The 12,831-nt window shown below is 39.2% G+C and overlaps 1 protein-coding gene across 9 annotated transcripts in view; it reads right to left on the bottom strand.

The window, feature by feature from the left end:
• Tcf4 (transcription factor 4) overlaps positions 1-12,831 on the bottom strand; it is a 341,790-nt gene that overhangs the window by 123,460 nt on the left and 205,499 nt on the right. The gene's annotated exons all lie outside the window — the stretch shown is intronic.

Genomic DNA, 12,831 nt, shown 5'->3' on the forward strand with positions numbered 1-12,831 from the left:
CTGACAGATCAGTATCTGCCAAGCTGAGAAAAGTCAAAGAACACACACCAAAAAGGACAAAAAAAAACACAAAAAACCCAACAACAACCAAAAACGCCCAGGGAACTGGTCCCAAGTCTGAATTCTTAAACCTTGACTCGACAGAAGATGGTTCCAACCCACTACACGATGGATGTTTTAGTCATTTCAGATGGTAACATTTCAGTTTCCTAAGAAAGTGGCATTTCTGGAAGAAGGATGTTTGCATTCTCTAGACTGAGGCTCCTAGATGGGAACTGTCAGTGCCTGTCCTTTACACAGACCCGCAAGAAGCACACTTTTCCAACACACATGACTTCCCCTGCAACGCGTAAAGGGGTGAGAGTGGATGCAGCCCTGTGCTGAGAACACAGCACTTCATGAACCCACACAACGCCACGGAGCGCCCACAAAGACACAAGGACAGCTGAAGAGAGAGTAAATTCACAAACGCTCACAGTAACGCGCAAGATGATGGAGAAAGTAGGCATTCTCAGCTACCAGGAATAAATCAGAGGGCTGCAGAATAAACCCGCTCTTGAGGAATAGCAGAAGCCAAAACACAGTCTCACAGATTAAACAGTGACCTGAACACTAGAAAACTTTTACAAATATCGTTAACTTATCACGGGATGACAAATGACTCAACTTTCAAAACCTGATGAAATAAGACAGCTTCTATAATAATATTACATTTTCTAAAAGCCACATAGAAACTTACCCATAATACATAAACCGCCTGATTATACTCTGCATTGAACACATTGTTCTTTTAATTATTCTGGTGTGCAATAAAACAAGTGTAGATAGTACCATTTATATTAAGAACAAATTTACTGTTTAATAAAGAAATTTTAAAATTAAGTACTAAAAAATCTAACTTTATCGTTACTTGTAATCAACTTTTACTGACTGAACTAATTACTGTCCTTGATAAAGTACAGAATGTGTTTTCCCTAATCTAAATTCTAATCACCATGTCACTCACAACAGACTTCGGGATGCTTCTCTAACGCACTATTCACATGCAAAATACTCTAAATAGGCCAATTATGACTCTGCCCCTGTTCCCTGGTTAACCCGCTGAGAACTGAAAAATTTCACAAGGCAGTCACCAACTAAAACAAAGGGTCCTTGTTTTAAATTAAGACAGTCTTTTTGATTCCTAAATAGCTCAACAAAGTGGCATGTCTTCTTGTGAAAGCAGTTGGTCAAATATGACCCATAAGCTGGAAAATCAGAAATTCAAAGCTCCCGGCTCTATCACTGTATAGCTAAATATCATAAAGAGACCTCTCTGTAGCCCGTGTTGGATAGGTACTATATAAAGGGCTAATCAGTGACTGACAAGCTCAGTCTGCAGCTGAGACTTTTTAAAAGAGATACCCAATAAACATTACATTAGAATAAAATTTCAGCAATGAGATTTAAGGTTGAACACATACACTGAGTAATACATCAATTGCAAGCACCTTACTCTTTGCCATGTAAAGGCCTGATAGAGTCCGGACTATTGCAGCTAAGATTCTGACGTCTGCATGTTCAACTACTGCCTCTCCCCAACTTAGGAGAGCTGCTACACAACTCCTCAGTGACAAACTAAACAAAAAAAGCTTATTAGGAGAAAGTTTTTCATAAATTTAAAAATCTAGTAGTGGAACATCATTTTTTATCGTTTAAGAAAAATAGACTAAAAATTTTAGATCTTCAAGATAAAATTACACTTTTGGAAATTCCTGTTTTCATTTAAGTCTTTCCAAAAACTTATGTTTCTTTAAGTCTTGCTTCAAAGGGGCTTTTGAATTTTTCATTAGTAAAGATACATATGATTTAAAGTCACAATCTCCTACTAGAGTCTGATAAATCTACAAATGAGTCTTCTTTTCACTAGGAAAGAGAGTTTGTCACTGATAGTATTATTAGTATGACTCTGGGACTGTTATCATTTTGCAGTGCTGGGAATCAAACCCAGGGCTTGATACATATTAGACAAGCATTCTACCACTGAGCGTTGTTACACCATCAGCTCCATGGCAATAACATTTTCAATAACTTATGTTTGCCAGTAATATAGACATTGTTCTGATAGGCATTAACTGTTTTTCTCCATTTTTCTTTTATCTGGAAAAAAAACCCCATAAAGATTCACAAAAAGGCTGAATAAATATGCAGAAATATGTTTCCCTTTTTGAGTGAGTCTAACCACTGATAAATTTCTACAGGCCCTGGTGGTAACAGCTTCACTCTCAGGAAAGCAGATGTATTTAATAGGCCAAACTAAAAACACACATGCAGGTTTCAGCAGTATTCACAACAGAAAGCTGTGAAAAATGTAAGATGATAACAGGAAAACAGCTGACTGGCTACAGCTGACCTTACTGTTGTTCATTAAAAAAAAATGATTTCAAAGATCATACATCCAATTCTTGCATAGGAACCACATGAACTCAGAGAAGTGACTGTCCAAAGGGCAAGTAGAACTTTCAAACACCTAGCACTTGTTTCTACTACAGCCCCAACCTCCTCTTTTCATACAAAGCATATTCCTGTTTCTGTCTTTTTAGACTTGTTTGTTCCTTTTCTTTTACACTTGGGACAATAGAATCATTCTTGTAAAGCAACAAAAATAAACATTTCCTCATACTTCAGGGGGCTCTAATCACCCCCTTAGGGAAAATGAAGATAAAAATATATGTGCTCTTATTGTGGAGTATACTTGTAAAGTGAACAATGACTGCCTACTATTGTTTGGCATTTACGTCACATACTGAATTCTCTGTAGCCATGAGAAAATGTAAAAAGCCAAATTCCACTGGCTAAAACCACCCAAATTTATGAATTAAAAAATAGTGGAATTTAAGGCAAGTTAAGTAAATAATGCAAAAAATGGGAGAGGCATCCACGAACTTATGAAGTTTCTTAGGTGTCTTCATGGGTCTGAAAGCAAATTTATACTGAATGCAAGTGAAGTTTACAAGCTGTCTACTTTCAAAACTGTCAGATTCATCCTTGCCTTAAATAGGATTACAAAGGTTTTAGGTTGTTCCCCTGTGCAACCTCACGCTCTGTGGTTTTTTGCTGGGACCCAGAGCTGGGCTGCCAGAGCCTGCCAGGAAACACTGGAAGCCAAGATGTGGCATTTCAAAGTGCTATCCTGTAAATCATAACTCACGGTAGACTATGCTGCTTCACTGTCCACCATGTGATGAGACAAGTCGGTGCTTTCATTCACAACCAAAGCAAACAATGTCAAGACTTAAAATACCCTACCCAAAGAGTAAAATGCATTGACTCTGTCCACCAGGTTTAAATGTCTGGGAGTTTATCCCCAGACTTGATTCTCCAGCGAACCATCAGGAATAGTAGCACAGCCATTCATATGCCAAAAGCAGCCTCAGAAGGTTTGTTTCAACTATTTTTTTGTTTGTTTTACATAAGATCTGGGTCTTAGCCTATCCTTCTAACAGTCTCAACCCAATCTGTATTTCCTGGCTCCAGAAGGTGTGTGTTGGGGCGGGGGGTGGGGGGGGGGGGAGCGGTAACTTCTTAACATCCTTGGTCAACCACTAAACTTCGCTTATGCAACCAAAGAGGCAAACCATGAATTAAACTTGAGAAACAGAAAACCCGCATATATCTCAAATTAGATTTATAACTGAATGGTAATCAAAAATAGAACTAACTGCTTGAAGCTTAAATTATCAACTTTTTTTTCCTTGTTAAACTAAAATCATCTTGCTCTGAACTATTATTTCATTTCAGTCAGCACTTTAAATGTAATGGGTGGGTGGTTCATTTCTAAAAAGGAAGATTATATTTACCCTTAATTACAGATATGAGTGAGATCAGAATATGGTGCATGCTGCTTGGGGAGGGGGGGTTATAATTAATTCATCTAATAGGTGAATGACCTTGAATTTGAGAGTTGGGACTTGAGAGAAGGCTTAAAAAAAATTAGAAAAGAAAACCAAAATCTCAGGGGTGTGGGGGGAGGTAGGGGAATATGCCCATGGATTTTAGGGCTTTCTCTGATTTTGAGTCATTCCCATTACGTTGTGATCTGATATCAGACACAACATGTTGGGGGGATGTTGCAGAACAGAGAAAAAGCAGCCTCAGATGAAACCAGATTAAGCTCCTTTTCTGAACTATTGCCAAATGCTCGTGAGTCTAATTCATGTTTGGGTATTCTCGTACGCACACAGCTGCAATGCTATTCTTTCATCACAAACCTAAGTGATGTATAGTGGCTTTGTATGTCGAGCTGACTCCATACAGCCAAGGATTTCTTTTTTAATTTAAATCTTAAAATGGAAATAAAATTCTGAACCACGACCAAACATGAATATTGGTTTATTTGTGGAAATACATGATACACCTGGTAGGGCTAAGTGCAAAACATATATGAAGAGAAGCTACAGATGAAAGGTACTTTTTATTACGACCGAGGTCATTTCTACATAGCTAATTTTTCATCAAATTGGGTTTTCAAAGACACTGCTGAATAAGACTCCTCACCCGCCATGGGGAAGTTTTTGCAAATCCCTGTCGAATAGCTGCTGCTGAATTTGCCATTCTGACCACACAAGGGCCATTGCTGACTTACTACAGTAGCAGAAGGGGGCGATAATTTTGCTGCTGTTGGCACTTACTCTGCAACCTAGAATATATCTCACACCAAAGGGCAATGAAGAGCACAATATTTCCACCTGTCCACTTTTGAGCTTCAAAGCTCCAAACTGAAGGTCAGTCTTTGGACTGTCTTTATTCCTGATTCCCATAGGTTCAGGAAGGCAACTTTTATAGAGATGTCTACCCTATGGTTGGTTTCAGCAAAAGGGGAACTTGGGGGAAAAGAGAAAGACAAGCTAGCAGAGATAACATTAACCATCAGGGACTTGGCTGATTGGTGCTGTGCTGCACAGAACTGCAAATGACTGAAATGATCATTTAGCAAATAGTTTTCTTTTAAGGGCTCTGGTGAATGTGTTTTATTTCCGCATTGAGTGTGTAGCACATCTTGTGTTTGGTAGCCAATATGAGTAGAATTCAAGCATATTAAGAAGGAGTTGGGGGAGAGTTTGAGGTCTCATGAGTAAGGTACAACCACACCTCAGAGGCATGCTGACAATGACAGGAAGGGTTATATAAATGCTGGAAACTGTATTCCCAGTCTCAGTGGAAAGGAATGCAGAAAAGCTTTATCACACAGAATTGGGAGAAGAAACAGCACATGCACAATGTCTAGCAGAGCTGGTACTCAGTATAGAATTCTCCCTCCCTTCCTCTTTCTCACACAGTACCATGCTATAATCTATTATAATTTAAAAGGATCATCAAAAGTTGAGAATCATTCTACTCTTCTCCACTTTCAGATCAAAGTACATTTTTGACATAATAATTTTTCAAGGTCTCACACATACACACACACACACAAAATCTGGAAAATAATTAAATATGAAGGCTACATAAACAATGCTGATAGCCTCATGGCCTAGAGTTGCAATGCCAAAAAGAAATGACTAGGATTTTTCCATATTTAATAAAGAATTGGCCAACAGTCTCAATAATTTGAGCTTAAGTAGCCATTTTCCTGGAACTGCCACAAGGATTTCTTCAGTGGCTCATTTAATTTTGCTTTTGCAGGCAGGAACAAACTGCTACTGCTAATTCAACTAGATTCAAGATCAAAATTAGTTACAGTTAGCTAACCAGGTGTTTACCAAAATAAGAACTGTTTTACATGTAGTAGAACTTTATATTTTATGATGTTACATAAATATACATTCTTATTACTGGATTAGCCACTGATAAATGACAAGTATTGTCCACTTTTGCGTTTTTCTCCTTGCAAGACCAATTATAGCCATTTAATGAATGTTTATATTATTCTCAAAGAAATTCTTTCCTTAATGACGAAAATATAAATGAATGTGCTTGATAATTCTGGTTCAGAATTTGCATAACTCCCAAATAATTCAACTGACCTTGAACAAATATTTAAAAAAATTAAAAAACATTGTCTTTACTTATAAAAGAAACACAACACTTTATATTTAAATGACATAATGTCATGCAAAGGTTGCCATGGTAACTATTACTTAATGTATAACACAGTAAGAGTAAAGTAAAAACTCATATATTGTGGTATGGAAATTTTAACTGCCCAAGGGTTGGCAAGGTTCATGCATACACCTATCTGACTACCTGTGAAATTAAAAACAAGAAAACAAAAAAAAATTATCTTATACACTAAAGTAAAGAGGTTTTTCTGTGGTTTTTGAAAATCCATTCTGCAATTCAGGGTCATCTATTACATATTTAAAAATAAAAAGGGAGATTACATTTGCTGATGGAAATGTAGAAATTTATCAAAAAGAAAATTAAAATAGTCTATAATAAAGTTGGAGTTGAAGAAATCTTAAGTAAGCAGTGCAGAACTAAGATAACTATCTTGTCACTCTAAGCTCCTTCTCAGGTCAAGAAGCTCATTTAAAAATAATTCATTATGTAATGATTCGATATTATCCAACTACTATTTGGCTGAAAAATGTTTTTCTTTAGCAATTTTGTGCCAAAATAAAAATAGAATAATCTGAATGCGACCTGTTAATGTACTAAGGGATTAGCACCTCTTTTTCTATAAATATAAATGTGTGGTTATAATAAACCAACTGAGAAATTTATTTGGCCATGTTGCTATTTAAGTAAAAACAAAAGAATTATCAAGCTGTCACATGTCAGTCTACATCATGATGGGTGGGGAAAGTTCCACTTCAAGGTTATTGTTAATGTTTGTCCCTGAACAAGGATCTATAAAATCCATTTTTATGACTCAGGCCTCCCTGGAGACAGGAATGAAGTCCTCCTCCACGCTGCTTATCCATCCCCCTCACAAGGATGCTCAATTATAGTCTAATGGCCAACTCTGCAAGACATCACTAAAATAAAGTGTCCCAATAATATCTGCACCTGTAAATACAGTGACAAGCCCACCACATGACATGAGAAAATCAAGATTATCTGGTGTAGTAGTAGATGCATAATGGAACCGTCAAAAATCATCCTGAAATTATGTAAGTCCTTAGCATCTCCTCCGGAGCTAAGCACAGCCTCCTGTTTTATGGGCCTTAACTCTTTACCACCCAACAGCCTCCTTTCTTTATTGAATATGTGGCGGACCATGTGAGGCATGAAGACAAGACATTTATATGCTTGTTAAATCATTCATGTTCTAATTCCCAGCCGTGCCTAGCACAGGTATCTGCTGTGGCAGATCCTCACAAAATACTGATGTGAATGCACAACTACTGGTATTGAGCAGTCCAAGGACTCAGACAATGAGATCATATACTTGGTTTAACCATGTGCTCCATATTCCACTAGTCATTCCTCCTCTTGTGGTTACCAATGATAGTGACTGAAACCAGGTACAAGGATAAGGGCCTCACTTGTAATAACCATTGAGATACATAAGTTCTCCATCAAAGTACAGATGGGGACACAGAGTGGCTGGCAAAGCAGTGGAAGCAATCAGACCTGCCCTGGATGCCTGTACCTGCCCTCTCACTCCTCCCTCCCTCTGTCATTCTGTGCACCGTGTGGTGGTTGCTGTTTTCCCTCCTTGATAACCGCTAACCATTAAACTATTAGCTGGAAATGTCTGTTGTCATTGGTAATACAGGATACTCATTTCTCTGGGTCAACCTAACTCAGAGAAAGGCAGGCCTGTGTGCAAGTGGTGCTTGTCCCTGGATAACCTGCACAGCCCCGCCAACCACAGGCGGCTTTGGGTTCCTTGTCTAGGAAGTATGAGGGGAGATATCCACGGGGAGAACTAAATTAGGTAATATTAAATTATGTAAAAGTTCCCAGCTCATACTGAGCCTTTATGAATTCATTAACTGTATTACAAAATACCTTATTACATATAAGCACAGCTTATATTACAATGGATTATTATGCTTAAATAAAATACTATATGTAAGTAATTCATATATACTATATGTTTACAGGCTACAGAAGTGCTAGGTTTTGGAACCACTAACTCTCTAGAACAAACAAGCGCTCACTTCTGTGCCTGAATTTGCACTGACCCTTGGCCCTCTCTCTTCCTCTCCATCCCCCATTGCCCTCTGCAGGTCCTGGGGCTTTTGACTCAAGACTGGATACTATCTGTGAGCTTTTCAGCTCAAGGCTAGCACCCTAGCACGAGCCCAGCTCCACTTCTGGCTTTTTGGTTGTTAACTGGAGATAAAGAGTCTCACAGGCTTTCTTTCCCAAGTTGGTTTTGAACCATAATCATCCCTCTCCTGGTTGGCTAGGGTTACAGCAACCAGCATCTAGCCGATTCTTTGCTTGTCAGTCACCTCTAATCCTGTAGTCAACCTACTTCTCTAATGAGGCTATCTTACTTGGGTCCTCACCTCTAGACTTATCCTTCCACTTATCTGACAATTGAGCTGTTCCATTATCACAGTAACTGGCAAGTAACTGCTTACAAATCTGAGTTCTCCCTCTGAGGTGTAGGTTTCTCAAGGAGAGAGAGAACTCCCTCCTCCTCACCTACGTATTCCTGGCAGCTGGCACTGTGGGCCCCAGGACGTAGTACACCCTCAGTGAATGCCAACTGCTGTAGTTAGTCAAGTAACTCCAGAGTCTGCTTACACAATTTCAATCATTATCATGAAGACAACTACCCCATCTCTAGCCAAGTGGGCACACAAACAGTTCCCCTCTACATTTAGTCCTGCCCTTGCTTTACCCTGTTCACCTCATTTGTGCTTGATATGAAACCTAAATTGTAATCCTTAGCATGCAAAGGCTCCAGGCATCTTACTTTTCCATACAGGGTCTCAATCCTTTTTTAAGAGTCAGAATTTGTAAAGTCTGTGAAGAAACCAGTCATTGTACTAACCATAGATAGCAAGGTTTAGCTTTGTTGGAGGTGGTTCTATTTTTCTTAATCTATGATTGGTTTAGCTGAAACACAGGTAGACTTTTCTAACTATATAGGATTGTTGGGTTTTACATCATTCACTCAAAGGGCTGAATGTGGAGGGCAGGGAAATGCAGACATACCAGGGAAGAACACATAGGCAGAAAACACAGCAGGAGAGAAGAACAACAGCACAACAGGAAAGAGGCCTGCTTGTGTAGTTTGGAGGAGTTTACACAGAGGAACTCAGCATAAAGAAGAGATTGGGGGATTAGAACACTAGGCAGAGAAATAATCTCCTCAGTAGATAGGAAGGAAGTCTACTCATATGTAACCCTTGGATTCTACTTTCCTAACTACTCATTGTTAGCATTTCCCTAGCCTCAGGTCCTCAGCTCCTCCCACTAGACCCCAGACCCACCAATACCTAATAAGCCACTCCTACTCACTACCTACCTACTTCCCCTTTACCCCCAGAGAGAGAAGCTGCCACCTGGATAGACGCCATGTAGCTCCCTCTCCTGTGGGAACTACAGCCCCACTAATAAACCTCCTTATGAACCTTCTTCTCCTGCCTGTGATTATCTCCGCATGGTCCTCTGGGATGGCCGATACCTATGCTTTCACTCATAAGAACCGAATTGACGGGACTGGGGATATAGCCTAGTGGCAAAAGCACTTGCCTCATATACATGAAGACCTGGGTTCGATTCCCCAGCACCACATATACAGAAAATGGCCAGAAGTGGCGCTGTGACTCAAGTGGCAGAGTGCTAGCCTTGAGCAAAAAGAAGCCAGGGACAGTGCTCAGGTCCTGAGTCCAAGGCCCAGGACTGGCAAAAAAAAAAAAAGAAACAAATTGACAGAAATGTCCATAGTAGACTGGATGGCAAGAACAAGATCGTTGAGGCAACAACTTAAGAACTAAGCTGAAACACAATACAAAACTCACAAACATTTCTGAATACAAATGACACGACCCAATCTTTAGGTGTAAGCATGCACCAATTAGTCTGAATTCTTCCTAATCTTTCCAGAATGGTACTAAAAACAACGTTCTAAGATCATGATCACCAAAAATGCTCTTAAAAAGTCAGAGAGAACATGACAGTCTCTGTGGCCCTATATTCTGTGCTGCCACCAACTCAATTCCCCTGCTATTGCATTACATCAGACATGCACACAGTTTGTAAACCAAGAGGCGAGGCTGTGTCCCAATAAAACTTTATTTATACAAACAAGCTGTGGGGCAGATTTGGCTCCAATCATAAAATTAATGAAAGTATAGTATTCTTAGTAGGCTCACATTGCCAATGTTCAATTATTTCCCCAGGGTCATGAGACCACAAATAGGCTAACCAACCCCTGCCCGCAATCCTACAATCATTATCTCAGACCATCTAGAATGTTCCCATATTGTCACCAGAAGTGGCTTTCTGTTCTCTCAAGCAGAAACCTTTGCAGAGCTCACACACACAGCCTCACCTCATTTCCAAGGATGCTATAATTCCAATGTACCTTTCAGGCCACTCTTTCTCTTCCACAAGAAACACTAAGAAGCATTCAGCAGGTACTACAAACAAATCACTTCCTAGGCTTTGAGGGCCTAGGACTTCCTCAGCTGAGTCTTCTCGTTGGAAAGCCCTTTCTTCCCATTCTATTGGATAAGGCAGGCAAAGAAAAACAAAACAAAAACCAGCAACCCTGTCGACTAAAATCAAGTATCATCTCTTTGGGACCCTTTCCCCAGGATACCCAAGGAAGTCAGATACACCATCCTTGCTGTTATACGCTCTCAGGGGGAGATGCTGTTCTGCAACAGACAACGCTCATAAAAAGAGCAGCAAATAATCTATACAGTACTCAATGCAGCACAGGTAAGGATGGCTTCAAAACTCATTTCATCTTCACAATCTTTGAGGAAGAAAGCTTAGTAAACCCACTCTACAGATGAGGTGGCCTCAGTAAAGTTTGCTCCCGGCCCAAGATCATGTGAAAACCCTTTTAGAGATGTGGCACTTATGCTGACATTTCCTATGTCTTCTGGACTCTTGTGGTGCCCGGTAATCCTCACATCTGCAGCTCCCAACAATGATGGCATGCTCATGTCTGGATGACCAGCTCAGTGCCATCTTCACTTCTTTAACTTCCAGTCACTGCCAGTTTCAGAACCTCAGCGGTGTTCACAGCAATGAGCCTAACGCCTGGGCCTCTGGGTTCCAAAGACCCTTCCAGAAGAAACAATGATGACCCCTCCAGAAACTCCCAAAGAACTCACTGAAACTAGTTTCTCGTGGGTCTGTGTAGTCAACATTCACACCTACAAGTTTGGAAGCAGCTTTCATCTTTGAGAAAGATGACAGGCCAAAAAAAAAAATTCAACTAGATAACTTCATGAAGTTAGGACTAGATATTTTTATATTTCCTTAGCATAATTACGGGGTGTGTGTGTGTGTGTGTGTGTGTGTGTGTGTGTGTGTGTTGTATTGTGTTTATGGTTGTCCGTGTCTGTGTATCTATATATAATCATTTCCCTCCAAATACATAGGACAGGTGTATTTTTATTATGGGTTCACATATAAATATAAATAAATTTACATATTGAGCATGTGGCACTGACTCGCTGAACCAGTTCACAAGCCAGTCTAACGAAAACCATAGAGGACTCAGCAGAACAAACCTTTTTCAAAGAAAGACCAAAGTAATCTTGCATATCAATTTTTAGAAGAACCAAACACTTTGATCTTTTCACAACAATTATTTTGAAGTAATGTGATGGTGAGAAGTTAAAGATTAGGCTCAATGAAAGCCAAACAAATTTTCAGTCAATAAAAATGAGTGGGAAGAGGTTATTTAAATAAATAACAAAAAACCAAGGGCTTGAAAATGTTTCTAAAGATAAACTACAAAATTAACTTGAGATAGCAATTATGAAGAATTTTACAAAAGAAAAAGTGGGAATAAACGCATACACTCAACACACACACACACACACACACACACACACACACGAGTAAATTAAAATAATGCAGTGCCCTTGAATAAGAACTATCACAGAAAGATTTATGATAGATATGCTATGAAGAAATGAGAAATTATTAAGAACTGAAGACAAGAAATTAGGTTTTCTGCTTTACACTCAATGCTCAAATGTTCATGTGCGAATGTTAAAATGGGTAAGCATCAGTGCTTGGGATCTGGCTCACTTTTGGAAACAATAAAAAAGGGAAAGAAGAGAAAGGAAGAGGAAGAGAAAAAGAAATATAAACAGCAAGAAACTAAAACATAAGCAGATTTTTTTTTTTTTTTTTTTTTTTTTTTGGCCAGTCCTGGGCCTTGTACTCAGGGCCTGAGCACTGTCCCTGGCTTCTTCCCGCTCAAGGCTAGCACTCTGCCACTTGAGCCACAGCGCCGCTTCTGGCCGTTTTCTGTATATGTGGTGCTGGGGAATCGAACCTAGGGCCTCGTGTATCCGAGGCAGGCACTCTTGCCACTAGGCTATAACCCCAGCTCATAAGCAGATTTTTTAAAAAAGATTTTTAAAGCAGAAAGCCAGGGGCTAGTTGGCTCATATCTATAATCCTAGCTACTCAACGACACAATAGGTTAAGTTTCCAACTGGTATGGTCACTGTTTCTATAGTTATTTCAGATAAGGTGATTTTGCCATATAAACAGGACTTCTTTACCTTTCCTCAAAGAAATAAGTGATCTACATAATGACCTTAAAACAGAAATAATATTTGATTTTGTTATATTGGTTATTTTGAAATAGTAAATATATGTTCATTTGAAAGTCCACTATTTTTCTCTCAGTTCTAATACTCTATAAAGCTCTGAAAACACTTGAAATGTTGTGGAAAACCTAGCTTGAAC

Source organism: Perognathus longimembris, chromosome 15 (assembly GCF_023159225.1).
Source record: "Perognathus longimembris pacificus isolate PPM17 chromosome 15, ASM2315922v1, whole genome shotgun sequence".
Taxonomy (NCBI): domain Eukaryota; kingdom Metazoa; phylum Chordata; class Mammalia; order Rodentia; family Heteromyidae; genus Perognathus; species Perognathus longimembris.